We start from the raw sequence: 17,035 nt of genomic DNA, 5'->3' as shown, positions 1-17,035 counted from the left end.
TCTGCGCTAACAGTTCTTGTTACCTCCTTCACTGCTCCCTTAATCCTGCATTGAAGAACATTCAATCCATTCAGACAACTTCTATTCCAACAACATTCTAACAATGGAGACTGCGAAGCTGCTATTGAACCACACGGCGGACCAAAGTGCCAAATGTGATTGAAGTGATGAATTTAATTCCTAACACAATAATTGCCTTCAATTCATTTTTTAATCCAAGTGTCAACCCATTGTGTTCTTCCTTAACTAAGTAAACTTAGAAGGTTTCCTAACTTTACCACATCTATGGGGTATTACCATGATGGCCTCTCACAAGGGGCTGTTGCTCACGGGGAACCCTCCAGATGCTCGTGGCTGGTAACATCTGGGTAGTCGAACCATAGAAAGGTTACAGCATGGAAGGAGGCCATTCGGCCCATCGAGTCTGCGCCGGGTCTATGCATGAGCAATCCAGCTAGTTCCATTCCCCCGCCCTTTCCCCGTGGCCCTGCAAATTTTTTCCTTTCAAATACTTATCCAGTTTCCTTTTGAAGGCCATGATTAAATCTGCCTCCACCACCCCCTCGGGCAGTGCATTCCAGATCCTAACCACTCACTGTGTGAAAAAGTTTTTCCTCATGTCACCTTTGGTTCTTTTGCAAATCACCTTAAATCGATGTCCTCTGGTTCTTGACCCTTCCGCTAATGGGAACAGTTTCTCTCTATCTACTCTGTCCAGACCCTTCACGATTTTGACCACCTCGATCAAATCTCCTCTCAACCTTCTCTGTTCCAAGGAGAACAACCCCAGCTTCTCCAGTCTATCCATGTAACTGAAGTCCCTCATCCCTGGAATTATTCGACTAAATCTCTTCTGCACCCTCTCTAAGGCCTTCACATCTTTCCTAAAGTGCGGTGCCCAGAACTGGACACAATACTCCAGTTGTGGCCGAACCAGTGTTTTATAAAGGTTCATCATGACTTCCTTGCTTTTGTACTCTATGCCTCTATTTTTGAAGCCCAGGATCCTGTATGCTTTTTTAACCGCTTTCTCAACCTGCCCTGCCACCTTCAATGATTTGTGCACATATACCCCCAGATTGCTCTGTTCCTGTACCCCTCTTAGAATTGTGCCCTCTAGTTTATATTGCCTCTCCTCATTCTTCCCACTGAAATGTTTCACTTTGCGTTTTTCCGCGTTAAATTTCATCTGCCACGTGTCCGCCCATTCCACCAGTCTATCACTATCCTCCTTGCTGTTCACTACACTTCCAAGTTTTGTGTCATCTGCAAATTTTGAAATTGTGCCCTGTACACCCAAGTCCAAGTCATTAATATATATCAAGAAAAGCAGTGGTCCCAGCACCGACCCCTGGGGAACACCACTGTACACCACCCTCCAGTCCAAAAAACAACCATTCACCACTACTCTCTGTTTCCTGTCCCTTAGACAATTCTGTATCCATATTGCTACTGCCCCTTTATTCCATGGGCTGCAATCTTAATAGCAAGCCTACCATGTGGCACTTCATCAAATGCTTTTTGAAAGTCCATATACACCAATCAACCGCATGACCCTCATCGACCCTCTCTGTTACCTCATCAAAAAACTCTATCAAGTTAGTTAAACACGATTTGCCTTTAACAAATCTGAGCTGGCTCTCCCTAATTAATCCACACTCATCCAAGTGACTGTTAATTCTGTCTCTGATTATGGTTTCCAAAAGTTTCCCCACCATTGAGGTTAAACTGACTGGCCTGTCGTTGCTGGGTTTGTTGAACAAGGGTGTAACATTTGCAATTCTTCAGTCCTCTGGCTCCACCCCCATATCTAAGGATGTTTGGAAGATTATGGCCAGTACCTCTGCAATTTCCCCCCTTACTTCCCTCAGCATCCTAGGATGCATCCCATCCGGACTGGGTGACTTATCTACTTTAAGTACATCTAGCCTTTTCTAGTACCTCTTCTTTATCAATTTTTAGCCTATCCAATATCTCAACTATATCTTCCTTTACTGAGACTCTGGCAGCATCTTCTTCTCCCTTGGTAAAGATGGATGCAAAGTACTCATTTAATACCTCAGCCATCCCCACTGTCTCCACGAGTAGATCTCCTTTATGGTCCCTAATCGGCCCCACCCCTCCTCTTACTACCCGTTTACTGTTAACATATCTGTAGAAGACTTTTGGATTCCCTTTTCTGTTACCCACCAGTCTATTCTCATACTCTCTCTTTGCCCCTCTTATTTCCCTTTTCACTTCCCCTCTGAACTTTCTATTTTCTGCCTGGTTCTCACATGTTATCAACCTGTCATATGCCCCTGTTTTCTGTTTCATCTTATTCACTGTCTCTTTTGTCATCTAGGGAGCTCTGTCTTTAGTTGCCCTACCTTTCTCCCTCATGGGAATGTACCTAGACTGTACCCAAAGCATCTCCTCCTTAAAGGCCGCCCACTGTTCGATTACAGTTTTGCCTGCCAATCTTTGATTCCAATTTACCCGGGCCAGATCTGTTCTCATCCCATTGAAATTGGCCCTCCTCCAATTGAGTATTTTTACTTTAGAGTGGTTCATGTCCTTTTCCGTAGCTATTCTAAACCTTATGATACTATGATCGCTGTTCCCTAAATACTCCCCCAAGGACACTTGCTCCACTTGGCCCACCTCATTCCCCAGAACCAAGTCCAGCAATGCTTCTTCCTCATTGGGCCGGAAACGTACTGGTCAAGAAAGTTCTCCTGAACACATTTCAGAAATTCCTCCCCCTGTTTGCCCGAGGATGTGAGGGCCTGGCTGCAGACTGTTGTCTGGTCCACTTGAATTCCTGACACCATTGGTTGAGGGCAGGGTAAAGAAGCAGATGTGCTGACCCCCTGGGAGAGGGCACCATGCGCTGCTCCCATCGCGTCACTGCTGCTCCCCTGGGGCTGGGGCTTCCACCAAAGCTGCAAAAGCTGGTGACATGGACTCCTGTTGTGAGGGCCCAGCTGCAGTGACCCTGGAGATGGCCACACTGTCCAGGGTAGACTGCAGAATGGTGGTGCCCTGTGAGATGACATGACATAAGCTGGAAGTGGACTCCTCTACACTTTCAGCCTTGGCAGGCCTTCCAATATGTGAAGCCAACAGTTTTCTTTTTATGGCTGGGCCCCTGGGACCCTCGTCTCTGCCCTGCTGAGCGGAGCTGGGAGAGGGCCTCACCCTGCGAAGGGCTCCCTCCTGGGCTCTCCCTGCCACCTTTACCTACTGGTGCTGGGTATCTCACCATATGCAGACCCTTCTAGCTCACGATCTACCCGCAGAGTGTCAATGAACTGGTGCTTGGGAGGGACGGAACGGGCGATGGTGCATCTTCAGCAGGGTTGTCCTCTTCCGCTGTGTCTCTTTCACAAAGTTCTTGCTGCTGAGAAGGACCTAGATGAAAGAGAAAAGGGACGACAACAACATCAACAACAACAACTTGCATTTATATAGTGCCTTTAACATAGTAAAATGTCCTAAGAAACGATTTTCAAACAAAATTTGACATCGAGACGGAGAAGTTTAGGGAGGGAATTCCAGAGCTTAGGGCCTAGGCAGTTGAACGCATAGCTGCCAATGGTGGAGCGATTAAAATTGGGGATGCGCAAGAGGCCAGAATTGGAGGAGCGCTGAGATCTCGGAGGGTTGTAGGGCTGGAGGAGGTCAGAGATGGGGAGGGGCGAGGCCATGGAGGGATTTGAACACAAGGATGAGAATTTTAAAATCGAGGCATTCCCGGACCGGGAGCCCATGTAGGTCAATGAGCACAAGGGTGATGGGTGAACGGGGCTTGGTGTGAGTTAGGATACGGGCAACAGAGCTTTGGATGAGCTCAAGTTTATGGAGGGTGGAAGATGGGAGGCCGGCCAGGAGAGCTTTGGAATAGTTGAGTCTAAAGGTTACAAAGACATGGATGTGGGTTTCAGCAGCAGATGAGCTGAGGCAGAGGTGGAGACGGGCGATGTTACAGAAGTGAAAGTAGGCGGTGTTGGTGATAGAGTGGATATGGGGTCGGAAGCTCATCTCAGGGTCAGATCGGATGCCAAGGTTGCGAACGGTCTGGTTCAGCCTCAGACAGCGGCCAGGGAGAGGGATGGAGTCGGTGGCAGGGACCGAAGACAATGGCTTCGGTCTTCCCAATATTTAGTTGGAGGAAATTTTTGCTCGTCCAGCACTGGATGTCGGACAAGCGGTGTGACAAATCAGAGGCAGGAGGGGCCGAGAGAGGTGGTGGTGAGGTCGAGCTGGGTGACATGTGGAATCGGACGTGTTTTCTGATGTTGCCGAGGAAACCATGTAGATGAGAAATCGGAAGAGGCCGAGGACAGATCCTTGGGGGACTCCAGAGGTAACGGAGCAGGAAGAGAAGCCATTGCAGGTGATTCTCTGGCTATGACTGGATAGATAAGAATGGAACCAGGCGAGGGCAGTCCCACCCAGCTGGACGATGGAGGAGGATGGTGTGGTCACTGTGTCAAAGGCTGCAGTAAGGTGGAGAAGGATGAGGAGGGATAGTTCACCACGGTCACAGTCACATAGGATCTCATTTGTGACTTTGATAAGGGCCGTTTCAGTGGTGTGGCAGGGATGGAAACCTGATTGGAGGGATTCAAACATGGGAAAGATGGGCATGGATTTGGGAGGTGACAACACATTCAAGGACTTTGGTAAGGAAAGGGAGGTTGGAGATGGGGCGGTAGTTTGCAAGGACAGAGGGGTCAAGGGTGGTTTTTTTGAGGACGGGGGTGATGATGGCAGATTTGAAGGGGAGGGGGACAGTACCTGAGGAGAGGGAACTGTTAACAATATCAGCTAATGTGGGGGCCAGGAAGGGAAGTTGGGTGGTCAGCAGTTTGGAGGAAATAGGGTCGAGGGTCAACAAATATTCAACTCAGATAATCCACCAGCCTCACCTTCCTCCATCTCTGTGAACAGGCACTCAATAAATAAACTCTGAGTAAAGAGGCAATGAGGAAACGGGCACTTAATATAAAGCAACAAGGAGATAGGTACTCAATGAAAAGGCACTGAATAAACCGACACTCAATAAAGAGACACTGTGCAAACAGGCACTCAGTAACTAGTCACTCAGTAACTAGTCACTCAGTAACTAGTCACTCAGTAACTAGTCACTCAGTAACTAGTCACTCAGGACACAGGCTCTCAATAAACAAGCATTGACTAAACAGCACTCAATCAATAGGCAGTGAATAAACAGTCAATCAATGAATGGGCACTCAATAAACAAGCATTGGCTAAACAGGCAGTCAATAAAGAGAGACTGTGTAAACAGGCACTCAATAAACGGATACTGGAGTAAACAATATACAGGCACTCAATGCACAGGTGCTCTATAAATAGGCAATCGATAAACAGGCACTGAGTAAATAAGCACTCAATAAACAGGCAATCGATATAAGCACTCTGTAAACAGGCACTCAACAAACAAGCACTGACTAAACAGGTACTCAATAAACAGACACTCAACAAACAGGCACTCAATGGACAGGCGCTCTATAAACAGGCACTGAGTAAATAGGCACCCAATAAACAGGCAATTGATCAGGCACGCAATAAACAGGCAATTGATAAACAGGCACTCAATAAACAGTCACTAAATGAACCCCCACAGAATAAACAGGCACTCAATAAAAAGGCACTCTACAAACAAGCACTGACTAAACAGCACTCAATCATAGGCAGTGAATAAACAGTCAGTCAATCAATGAACGGGCACTCAATAAACAAGCATTGGCTAAACAGGCAGTCAATAAACAGGCAGTCAATAAAGAGACACTGAGTAAACAGGCACTCAATAAACAGGTACTCAATAAACAGGTACTCAATAAACAGGAGTTCAATAACAATGCACTGAATCAACAGGCACTGAATCAACAGGCACTGAATACACAGGCGCTCTATAAACAGGCACTGAATACACAGGCGCTCTATAAACAGGCACTGAATACACAGGCGCTCTATAAACAGGCACTGAATACACAGGCACTCTATACACAGGCACTGAATACACAGGCACTCTATAAACAGGCACTGAATACACAGGCGCTGAATAAACAAGCACTGAATACACAGGCGCTCTATAAACAGGCACTGAATAAACAAGCACCCAATAAACAAGCACTGAATACACAGGCGCTCTATACACAGGCACTGAATACACAGGCGCTCTATAAACAGGCACTGAATACACAGGCGCTCTATAAACAGGCACTGAATACACAGGCGCTCTATAAACAGGCACTGAATACACAGGCGCTCTATAAACAGGCACTGAATAAACAAGCACCCAATAAACAAGCACTGAATACACAGGCGCTCTATACACAGGCACTGAATACACAGGCGCTCTATAAACAGGCACTGAATACACAGGCGCTCTATAAACAGGCACTGAATACACAGGCGCTCTATAAACAGGCACTGAATACACAGGCGCTCTATAAACAGGCACTGAATAAACAAGCACCCAATAAACAAGCACTCCATTGTCATGCTGAGTGGTAATAGTCAAACTGTAGATGTAATTTGTCAAAAGAATGCTTTCAATCTGTTTATAAACTGAGGCACATTCCAGTCCCATCACCTACAGTAAGGTTCATCAGTGTTTGGCGTTTTGTGTGACTTGTCCTTAAGTCCCATTATTTATTCAGTGAAGAGAATTGAAGCTGAGTGATTGATATGTTCAGAACATAAATCAGGAAGTGTTTATTTGTAATCTAAAATTCTCTGCTAAAGTGAATTGAGGCTCATTTCCCAAGGGTTCTGGTTAGATTTATCAAAATTCATGCTATTTAACTCTAAAAATACCTCACTGTGCTCTTCCTGTGGAGGACGTAGCACTTACATCACCGGGTGCGTAGCTACTATATCTGGTTTCTGAGCGATTATATTACAGATGGTGATGTTGTTGTCCCATCCTTGGTCAACCAGTTCAGGGCAAGAACTTTCAGTTCCTCAATGAGAGAGATGGAGTCTCCTTTGTTCTGAACTTCCTAATGCATTTTCTCCATTTGCTGCCTGCTCCCAAACACACTCATTTAAAGTGAAAGTGTATTTTATTGAATTGTCTCATAATCCTACTAATAATGGGAGGTAATTGGACACATTTCATTGTTTCTTAGCTAGCTTTGCTTTTGCGTTGCAGGTTAGGGCAGTCTGGAAGGGAACGTTTTGTGTAGGATTCTCTATCTCAAGTGGCATCATGGGGGAAGATGCCTGTAGCAAAATTGTGAACACGTTCTTGGTAAATGTGGTAACAATTTCACTGCCCAGAGAGTAAAGCAGTAACGTTCTACTCCCCGAATTCCCTTCGATTTCCATTGTCGAAGTACACTAGCCTCCGTACCATTGACGGAGCCTCAGCACAGCTCAGTATGAGTCCACTCTACTTAATCCATGTGAGGGTACAACAGTGTGTCCGTGTGCACAGTTTGTATTTATTTGTCACATTTTGAATAGTTGGTCTCACTTTGGCACGAGCGAAAAAAATATTTAATTTCCTGGGAAAGATACTGGAGGAATCCAGTGGAGACTCCTGGAGGGAGGAAGTCAAGCAACGAATGCACAGGGTCCGAGACAGTGTAAAGCTTATGAATGGGATGTAGTTTATTATTATTAATGAATATGCCACTTTAAGCCTTATAATAGATGTCTGTACCAAAATGACCAAATGACAGTTATTCAATAATAACTGTCAAAATAGAATTGGATAAATACTTGAAGGGGGGAAATTTCCAGGGCTATGGGGAGTGGGACTAATTGGATAGCTCTTTCCAAGAGCCAGCACAGGCATGATGGGCTGAATGGCCTCCTTCTCTGCTGTATCATTCTATGATTCTATGACAGATTTTAGTTTTGTCCTTTGACTATGAACTATACTAACACGCTGTGGGCAAACTGGGATACCTTTGAAGTGCAAATATAATCAATACTTTTTTATATTTATTTTCGAATTTTCCATTGACATTTCTCTGCATAACATTATTACAGATTTGGATGACCCACTACCATTGATTTTTATTTGTTAGATCATAGAATCTTACAGCACTGAAGGAGGCCATTAGGCCCATCGTGCCTGTGCCAGCTCTTTGAAAGAGTTATCCAATTTAGTCCCACACCCCAGCTTTTTCCCCATAACCCTGCAAATTAGTCCTCTTCAAGTAAATGTCCAATTGCCTTTTGAAAGTTCCTATGGAATCTGCTTCCAACACCCTTTCAGGTAGTGCGTTCCGGATCTTAACACCTCTCTGTGTGAAAACATTTCTCCTGATTTCCCCTTTAGTTCTTTTGCCAATTATTTTCAATCTATGACCTCTGGTTACCGACCCACTTGCCAGAGGAAATAGTTTCTCCCTATTTGCTCTGTCAAAACCCCTCGTTATTTTGAATACCTCTAATAGGTCTCCCCTTAACCTTCTCTGTTCTAAGGAGAACAATCCCAGCTTCTCCAATCTCTCCACATAACTGAAGTCGTCATCCCTGGTATCAGCCTGGTAAACCACCTCTTCACCCTTTCTATGGCCTTGACATCCTTCCTAAAGTGTGGAAAATTGTACACAATACTCCAACTGAGGCCTAACCAGTCATTTGTAAAGGTTTAGCATAACTTCCTTGCTTTTGTATTCGATGTCCTTATTCACAAAGCCAAGTATCCCATATGCTTTCTTAACTGCCACCTTCAAAGATTTGTGAATATGTACCCCCAGGTCCCTCTGCTCCCGCACCCCCCTCAAAATAGTACCATTTCGATTATATTGCCTCTCCATGTTGTTCCTCCCAAAATGTATCACTTCACACTTACCCACATTAAATTGCATCTGCCATATGTCTGCCCATTTCACCAGTCTGTTTATGTCCTCCTGAAATCTGTTACTACCCTCCTCACTATTTACTAGATGGTGAATATAATGAGCTTCCTTTCCAATTATTTTAGTCTACTTCAGAATAGTTAGCACAACATGGGCTAGGAATGGAACCTGAATCTTTCCTGATTTGTGTCACTTACTTGCACTGAGGCAATTTAAAATTACAGCCGTGCCCGAAAGTCACTTTCAAATCCGAATCAGATTTATTCTAGTTTTGTTTACAGATTTACTAGTTTCAGATCATTTTGGATTTTAAGTGTGAAGCTCGATGTTCCACATAAGTGCATGTGCGAGTGTTGCACATCGACACAAAATGCCTGGGATTTCTGTGGAGGTGCTCTGTCAGGGGATCAGAAGAATCATGTGGAAATTCTCCCCCTGAAAGTGTAACATTGAAATCCAAGGGGCCGATTTTCGGGTGACGGAGCGGATGTGTTGGGGGAGGTGGGGGGTGCTCCAAAAATTGCTAAAATGCCGAGAGGGTTCGGAACCCGGCTCCAACCCGCTGACTTCCGGGTTCCCCAGTGACGCCCCTGGGTGTGTGTGTGCCTCCCGAATTCGGGAGTCCCACCGGCAATTAAAGCCGATAGTTGAGGTACTTGAACTACTAGATTGAGTAAACATTTTGGCAGGGGTGCGATTTTGAAGGATCCTCAGTGTGTTTCCCGTGCTGTGGGAAACACTCCCTGTTGGAGCAGACGTGTTTCATCCAGCAGCCAGTGGGAGATGCAAAGGATTATTTGACAGTTGGGGGAAAACCTCATTTATTGCAGCAGGACACTCTGTCACTTCAGACAAAGTTTTGGCTGCAACACTTTTACTTTCCACCCAAAACTCTGTTGTGCAAGCATGTTTACCTACTTTGCGGACCCCCTCAAACTCACACCGTCAGGATGGGGGGCACCATGGTTGCATTCATCACTTCATCCGAGGACGAGCAACATCACCGGCCTCACCAGGCATGCCGTCCACCTCCGCCACGTGGAGCTCCACAACACAGTGCTGCACCACAGGCACATGCACAAGAGCACAGAGGGCAACAACAGAGGGAGCGACGTCGCAGGAGGCACTACCCTCGCCACAGGGTCTACAGACCGAGGTTCAGCTTCCTGGACCTCTCCGAGGAGCAGTGCATACGGAGGCTCAGAGTCAGTCGCCAGGTCGTCGCGAACATCTGCAGCCTCCTTCATGCCGAGCTGCTCCCGGCTGGGTCGAGCAGCATCTCCTTACCTGTCGTTGTCAAAGTCACCACTGCCCTCAACTTCTTCGCCTCCGGATTGTTCCAGGGTGCCACCGGGGACATCACCAGGGTCTCTCAGTCGTCTGCACACAAGTGCATAAGGCAGGTCACCGACGGCTTGTTTCGCAGGGCTCCACAGTATGTCAACTTCCCCATGGACGACCTCAGCCAGACGGAGAGGGCAGTGGGATTCCACGCTGTGGCTGGCTTCCCTCGGGTGCAGGGTGAAATCGATAGCACCCATATAGCAATACGAGCACCTCCACACGAGCCAGGACTGTTCATCAACAGGAAGGGCTATCACTCCATCAACACTCAGCTCATCTGTGACCACCGCAAGAGATTCCTTCACGTGTGCGCCAGATACCCTGGCAGCTCCCACGATTCCTTCATCCTCCGGGAGTCCAACATCCCGCCCCTCTTCCACGCACCAAACACCCGCAAGGGCTGGCTCCTCGGGGACAAGGGATACCCCCTGCACACGTGGCTCATGACACCTCTGAGGAACCCCATCAGCGAGCAGCAGTGTCGATATAACGACAGCCACATCACCACCAGGTCTACAATTGAGCATGTTATAGGGCTGCTCAAGATGCACTTCAGGTGCCTTGATCGTTCTGGGGGAACACTTCAATACACACCAGACAGAGTGGGATGCATTATAGTCGTCTGTTGTGCCCTGTACAACATGGCACAACAGAGAGGGGTGTCGCTGGAGGAGGCCCCATCCACATCTGCCACCCACAGTGATGAGGAGGAGGAGGAGGAGGAGCAGGAGGAGGAGGAGGAGGAACCCATGGGCAGAGCAGCGGCTCACCTGGCTGCTCGTGAGGCCAGGGAGTCACTGATTTGTGAACGGTTCTCCTAACATCAGACAGTGTGAAGAGTCCAGTCCTCACCACCTGGACAGAGCAGTGCCCACACCAGCCCCTCCACCCCTCCCTGCACAAAACAGTCCTGCAACTACACATCCACCCACTGTAGAGTGACCCAATGGGTGGCATCAAGTGTGGGTGTTCATGGTGAACCTCATGAAAGGGCCTTATTACAGAAGCCAGTCAAGAATGGCCAAGACGAGGCAGTAGTGGTGACAATAATCATATTTAATGCGAGTTTAAGAAAAAGCAAATATAAATAAAAAAACATGACCAATTGTCAAACACCCTTGTGCATCCCCTTTGTGCTCACAAAACCTTTGCCTTTCACTTCTGACTACTCCTACGTGGTGCCTCCCCTGTGGCTGCAGCAGAGGTAGTGGCAGGTTGCTCTTGGTCATGCCCTGACCGATTAGATTCTTTGGGTCTGTGCCCGTGAGGGCCCCTCCAAAGACTGCTCCACCTGCACCTGTGCAGGAGCAGACTCGGCCACCTGGAGAGGAGGCAGCATTGCAGGTACTGGTTGAGAGGGGGGCAACGGGTGAGATGTGGGGGCGCTTTGAGTGGTGTCCCCACTTCCATGTCCCTTTTCACCATCATCCCTTTACTGGGCCAGCCCCATGTCATTCCTACCACTCTGCTGGACAACAGTTTGGAGGACATGTGTGAAGCCTTGTAAGGCCAGTGCCAGAGTATCTGTCTGCATGTTTAAGGCGGCAGAATGTTGCTCACCCTGAGTCCGAAGGGCCGTTGTCAGGGCCTGAATGGACTCATTTGTGAGCCGTGCTTGAAGCTCAATGGAGGCTAGCCTTCCCTCCATCGCAGACATTCCCGCATTCCGTGACACTATCTCAGAGATTCCCTCATGTCCCTGTGACACTATCTCAGAGATTCCCTCATGTCCCTGTGACACTATCTCAGAGATGCCCTCATGTCCCTGTGACACTATCTCAGAGATTCCCTCATGTCCCTGTGACACTATCTCAGAGATTCCCTCCTGTACCTGTGTCACCATTCCACTCATGCAGGAGTTGGACTCCTCCATTCTCTGCGCTATTGTGGAGAGTGCGTGTGGCACCTGTTCCAGCACCTCGCCAATGTGCTGCTGCCCCTCGATCATTCTCCTTTTAAAGGATGGCCCCCAGGGTTCAGCATCTGCGTCCAGCTGAGCAGAGCCTGGAGAGGAGTGCTCCCTCCGACACGGACTCTCCACAGCTGCCCCTGCCACCAGTGTCTGCTCGTGCTCACTTGTATGTGGTGACTCACCAGGTGCGACTCCAACTAACTGGACAGGGATCTACAGAGGTGTGAGTATCTGCGCTGGTGGATGGCTCGCTCAGATGTGACGGTGCTCCCTCAGAGGCCGGCAGGTCCTCTGAGGAATCGCCCTCTCCCGTCACTGCGGTCACTGAAGGCCCTGTAAGAGAACAGAAGGCAATATTAAGCATGATTACAGATGTGTCATGTTGCGATGAGCATACTGAGGTGCTGAAGATGGCGAGGCATGTTAACATCAATTCATATTGTGAGTGATGAATGTTAAAGTTGTGACACCAGACGTTTGTGGAGTGCCAGTATCGGCGTCCCAAACGGACAGGCACTCGAGGGTGCGGCTCAGCTCCAGCACCTTCTGCTGCGAGGATGACGATCTGTTGCGGCCCCCCTCTGGTCCTCGCCCTCTCCTGTGCATTCTGGGCTCTCTTCTCCTAGAAGGGGAGAAAGTACAGACGTGTGAGTGAGTGATGGAGACGTGGTCAACTGATGAATGGATTGGTTTGGGTGAGGCTGACCGTGAAAGAGATGCATCAGAGGGTGCATCTGTGCATGACATTGGATGAGGATTGGGGTGAGTGGTAGTGATGGGGTCACAAATTGGGAGGTGAGGAAGTGCTGAGGAAATGCAGGTAATTGAGGATGAGGTTTGAGTGGGTGTGAGGAGTGATGTGATAGAGTAGTGTTGGCAGTGCAGAAGGAGTTGTGGGGTGGGGGCGGTGATGTGGAAGACGGAGTGTAGGAGAATCAGTAAGTGTACTCACTTTGACTGACCTAGTTAGGTCATTGAAGCACTTCCTGCACTGGATCCAGATGTGGGAGATGTTGCTGCTGCTGGTGACCCCCTCTGCCACCTCGAGCCAGGCCTTCTTGGTGGCAGAGGCAGGCCACTTCCTCCCGTCCGCCGGGTAAAACACATCCCTCCTCCTCCTCACCCCATCCAGTAGCACCTGGAGTGAGGCATCGCTGAATCGAGGAGCAGCCTTTCCCCTGGGCTTCTCCATTGTGCTGTTTGGGTTTTTGCTCCAGGAGCAGCACTGGAGGACTGCCCCTTTAAATAGGGCTCCTCCAGCTGACAGCCTGTGATGCGGGTGCGCAGTCCGCCCGCTGCGCAGCTTTCCGACGGCAAACCCGGAAGCCACGGTAAGTGGCTCCAATTGACCCGCGATCACATGGGAAACGGACAGATTTTATTGGGCGGGTTACCCACGCCCCCAATCACCCCCACCACCCCCACCATCCCGCCTCCCCACTAATATCGGGGCCGAAGAGTCTGAAGTGTACATTATCAAAGCTCTATAATCTAAATGAAATCATATAAAATATTAACGAGTGTTTCTATATCATTTCTAATATACACTCTGTACAGAAAGCTTTAAAGATGGGGGCCTGGAGTTTCTATGAGGCTCGCTAGCTGGAAAGTGCGCCTGGAATGAGCTGGACACAGCGTCGATTTAACCGAGGTGAAATTACACCCAACTTAACATAAACCTGCACGTAACATCTCCCATGAGTCAGCGCCATCAAGCGATGTTATCGATCCTAATCGATTATTGACTGGAACAGGGCCAAAGGGGCTTCAGGGTCACTGAATTAAAGTAATTTAAACAGAAAACGTGTTCAAGTAACTGCTGCAGTTGAAGTTAAAGGCCAGTCAGTGGTTTCACTTGACTGCTGCTCACAGGGCTTGTGTACCAAGAGCAGAACAATTGACTGAATTTGAACTAATTTAAACTGAATTGAAAGTAATTGAAAGTAATTATAGCTGCAGTATTGTTAAAAAATACATGGACAAGAGTTTTCTTAAATGCCGAAAATAATTGTTTGTCAAAGAAAGAGTGGGTTTGTCTTTTGGCTTACACTGCTTTATTAAGTTTGGCGTGGGGAACAGTTGAACAAACAGAGTACAATCAAATGAATATATGTGTTCTTTAATTCCAGTCAGTCTCTGGGTACAATAGAGGCATCACCTTCAGCATTGTACTACAAACTAACAGCAAAGTGAGTTCATGTTACCTTTCCTTACATGAGGACTAATGTCCTTACCCGGTCTGGCCTATATGTGACTCCAGACCCACAGCAATGTGGTTGATTCTTAATCGCCCTCTGAAATGGCCTAGCAAGCCTCTCAGTTGTACAATCTTGCTACAAAAAGTCATAATAAGAATAAAACTGGATGGACCACCCGGCATCTGACAAGACAACGGCAAACCAAGCCCAGTCGACCCTGCAAAGTCCTTTTCACTAACATCTGGGGTTTTGTGCCAAAATTGGGAGAGTTTCCCACAGGCCAGTCAAGCAACAGCCTGACATCGCCATACTCACAGAATCATACCTTTCAGCCAACGTCCCAGACTCTTCCATCACCATCCCTGGGTATGTCCTGTCCCACCAGCAGGACAGACCCACCAGAGGTGGCGGTACAGTGATATACAGTCAGGAGGGAGTGGCCCTGGGAGTCCTCAACATTGACTCTGGACCCCATGAAATCTCATGGCATCAGGTCAAACATGGGCAAGGAAACCTCCTGCTGATTACCACCTACCGCCCTCCCTCAGCTGATGAATCAGTCCTCCTCCATGTTGAGCACCACTTGGAGGAAGCACTGAGGGTAGCAAGGGCACAGAATGTACTCTGGGTGGGGGACTGGCTGGCCTGAACTCCCGATTTATTTCCAGCCTCTCAATTCAAGCAATTCTATGCCATGGATACGGGGTAAATTCAATTTGTTCATTTTATTCATAGGGACTGCTGTGGATTTTGCCACGCCGGTCGGAGGAATTTCTGGCCCATTATTATTGGTAAATAGTGTTGCAGCTTAACTTTAGGAGAAGTATCTGTAGATGCCTGAAATCGGCAGCCATATTTTGCACCTTTTTAAATCTTCAGTTTATCACACAATACCACTGTAGTTTATTGTACGATATTATTGCACTTTGAGTCACACGGTAAAATATCACCTCATTTTACAATCCATTATCACCGCAGTTTACGGTCCGTTATCACCGCAGTTTACGGTCCGTTATCACCGCAGTTTACGGTCCGTTATCACCGCAGTTTACGGTCCGTTATCACCGCAGTTTACGGTCCGTTATCACCGCAGTTTACGGTCCGTTATCACCGCAGTTTACGGTCCCGTGTCACCGCAGTTTACGGTCCCGTATCACCGCAGTTTACGGTCCCGTATCACCGCAGTTTACGGTCCGTTATCACCGCAGTTTACGGTCCCGTATCACCGCAGTTTACGGTCCGTTATCACCGCAGTTTACGGTCCGTTATCACCGCAGTTTACGGTCCCGTGTCACCGCAGTTTACGGTCCGTTATCACCGCAGTTTACGGTCCGTTATCACCGCAGTTTACGGTCCCGTGTCACCGCAGTTTACGGTCCGTTATCACCGCAGTTTACGGTCCGTTATCACCGCAGTTTACGGTCCCGTGTCACCGCAGTTTACGGTCCGTTATCACCGCAGTTTACGGTCCGTTATCACCGCAGTTTACGGTCCGTTATCACCGCAGTTTACGGTCCCGTGTCACCGCAGTTTACGGTCCGTTATCACCGCAGTTTACGGTCCGTTATCACCGCAGTTTACGGTCCCGTGTCACCGCAGTTTACGGTCCGTTATCACCGCAGTTTACGGTCCGTTATCACCGCAGTTTACGGTCCCGTGTCACCGCAGTTTACGGTCCGTTATCACCGCAGTTTACGGTCCGTTATCACCGCAGTTTACGGTCCGTTATCACCGCAGTTTACGGTCCCGTATCACCGCAGTTTACGGTCCGTTATCACCGCAGTTTACGGTCCGTTATCACCGCAGTTTACGGTCCCGTATCACCGCAGTTTATCGTGAAATATCATCTACGTACTTTGAGTCACTTGGTATCAGGTTACTCCAATCTGAAAAATGCAATACTTGTGTTTGCCCTGATTAAACTGGAACTTCCGAGAACTTACTGCAGCTTTGTTACTTCCAGATTCCTCAGTCATTAATTGTTTCATTGAGAGGAAATGATAAAGAACATCAGTTTCGATGTATATTTCAAGGCTGTAACTCCCTCTGCAGTGAATGCTGAATGCTGCATTATCTGCCCCATTATATCTTCCTGTAGAAATTTCTAAGATTTCATACAGAACAACTAGAAATGTAAAGGTAAATATCCCGAGATATATTTCCCTCCTCACTATCTGGGAGGTGCACTGATGGACCAGATCGCCTCACGCTGTAGAACACACCTGACTTTCGTTCCAGTGATTTAAATCGGGTGAGTTCACTGAGGGTGGATGGGGAGGGTCCATATCAGTCCCAGACAGTGAAGATAAAAATCTCCACCCAGTGTTGTTTCCTCGATTTAAAAATTCTCCTCCTTGTTTTCAAATCCCTTCGTGGCCTCGCCCCTCCCTATCTCTGTAACCTCCTCCAGCCCTACAACCCTCCGAGATCTCTGCGCTCCTACAATTCCTGTCTCTTGCGCATCCCTGATTTTTATCGCTCCACCATTGGCGGCCGTGCCTTCAGCTGCCCAGGCCCCAAGCTCTGGAATTCCCTCCCTAAACCTCGCTGCCTCTCCACCTCTCTCTCCTCCTTTAAGACGCTGCTTAAAACCCACCTCTTTGACCAAGTCACCTGTCCTAAAACCTCCTTATGTGGCTGGGTGTCAAATGTAATTTAATAATCGCTTTTGTGAAATGCCTTGGGACGTTTCACTACGTTAAAGATGCTATATAAATTCAAGTTGTTGTTGATGTCATAGAAAATGTCACTCC

At 47.8% G+C, this 17,035-nt stretch overlaps 1 protein-coding gene across 1 annotated transcript in view; it reads left to right on the top strand.

The window, feature by feature from the left end:
* ppef1 (protein phosphatase, EF-hand calcium binding domain 1) overlaps positions 1-17,035 on the top strand; it is a 159,409-nt gene that overhangs the window by 12,769 nt on the left and 129,605 nt on the right. The window lies entirely within an intron of this gene.

Source organism: Heptranchias perlo, chromosome 11 (assembly GCF_035084215.1).
Source record: "Heptranchias perlo isolate sHepPer1 chromosome 11, sHepPer1.hap1, whole genome shotgun sequence".
NCBI lineage: Eukaryota > Metazoa > Chordata > Chondrichthyes > Hexanchiformes > Hexanchidae > Heptranchias > Heptranchias perlo.
Note: the sequence above shows the minus strand (reverse complement) of the source record. Positions and strands in the feature narration are given on the sequence as shown.